Source organism: Propithecus coquereli, unplaced genomic scaffold (assembly GCF_000956105.1).
Source record: "Propithecus coquereli isolate 6110/MARCELLA unplaced genomic scaffold, Pcoq_1.0 Scaffold194, whole genome shotgun sequence".
Lineage (NCBI taxonomy): Eukaryota > Metazoa > Chordata > Mammalia > Primates > Indriidae > Propithecus > Propithecus coquereli.
Genome location: NW_012144300.1, coordinates 2,746,210 through 2,747,771, shown reverse-complemented (window position 1 = coordinate 2,747,771; position 1,562 = coordinate 2,746,210).

Sequence of the window (1,562 nt, the reverse complement as noted above, 5' to 3'; positions counted from 1 at the left end):
CTGGTCATTACCTAAAGATTTTTTGTGTTTCTAAATGAAACTAGCTGTTTAATTCCTAAATTTCTTTTTATAGTTCTCTTTTCCGGTTAAGATAAAATGCTCAGGTGTTTCATCATCTGCTTCCTTTATTCCCTGGAACCTCCCTTGTGAGAGATTTGATGTCCCATTATCTGATGATCTGATTATTTCTAACCACGTTGACACATCTTCCCTTTGCTTTTTTTATTGTTCTTGCTCATATTGCTCAGTATTTTTCAATTTTACCCACTACTTCATTTCTGTTTTTATTCTAATATTCATCACAATGGTTACTCTCATTCCAGAACATCTAAAGAGTTCTACGCTTTTACTCAAACTGCATTTGTTTACTTCTTGACTCTTCCTTCCCTGTCACTGTTATTACCAAGATCCTCGAATCAGACAGAAGGGCTTTCCTATCTGGTCTCAGTGCATCCTTTCACAACCAGCCAAAGGGTGCTTTAGCATAACTCCTTTTCAGCGTACTGTTTTCTGATGTCAGAAATTCTTAACTACAATACCATCCTATGCAGGGGGCAAAAGGAAGAGGTGGCTTTAAAAAGACAGATCTATTTATGTGCCAACATAGCCTGATAATTAGACTAGTGGGAAAAGAGAGCAAAAAAAAAAAAATCACAACATAGCTCAATGGAAACATCAGACAAGCTCCCTCTTTGGGGAGTATGGAGGAGATTCTTGACCGTGGTCAGTGTACCCGAGCCATGACACAGGTCAGAGCTTCAGGGGCTGAAGTCCACACTGTCTGAACAGTAGAGACAGACTTTGGGCAGACCATGTTCTCTTCTTGTTGCCCAACTCTACTTTCCCTGAGGTTTTAATTGGATTATTTCAGAATCTGCTATTTCTGTCTCGCTCCTTTTCCCCAAACTGTCATATAAGTACTGCAGCTCGACTACTTCACAGCTGCCAAATTTCACTCCAGAGAGGGCTGTATTTCAGTGGCAAGTGAAGTGATGATCCCTCTGTGCCACCTGAATACTCATTTAAGGGGTTAAGCATCTGGAAGGGGGTGTCTTTGTGCATGAAGTGGTTTTGTTTTATTTTGTTTTACCATCATCCTTGGAGGAGCAGGTCATTAGCTCTACCTGAGCATGAAGGAGGACACAAACCAAAAAACACTTGATGCATATACTAAAATGCACCGGGAACATATATATATACACAGTGACCACGTTTCATAGGTTCTTTCCTACAGGGACTTCAAATTCTTAAATTATGAAGGATGTAAGATGATGATAATTTTTAGAAGTAGATGAAGCTCTAGAGAGCAAATCACTCACGTTATAGACAAGGAACTTGGAGGCCCAGGGTCACTGAGTCCCTTGTTCAAAGCCCTCCTGATCCCAAGTCCAAGGGCATTCTGCTTGAACTTGGGTTTGTCTGCAGACATACCTGGAGGATCCCATCTCTGCCAGTTCGGTCAAACACAGCCCTGTCTTCTAAAGCACATGGTATCAGCACTGAGTTTCTTGTTTCATTTGGTTACATTCATTTGTTTAGATAGATACTTCAGAAAATCTCCA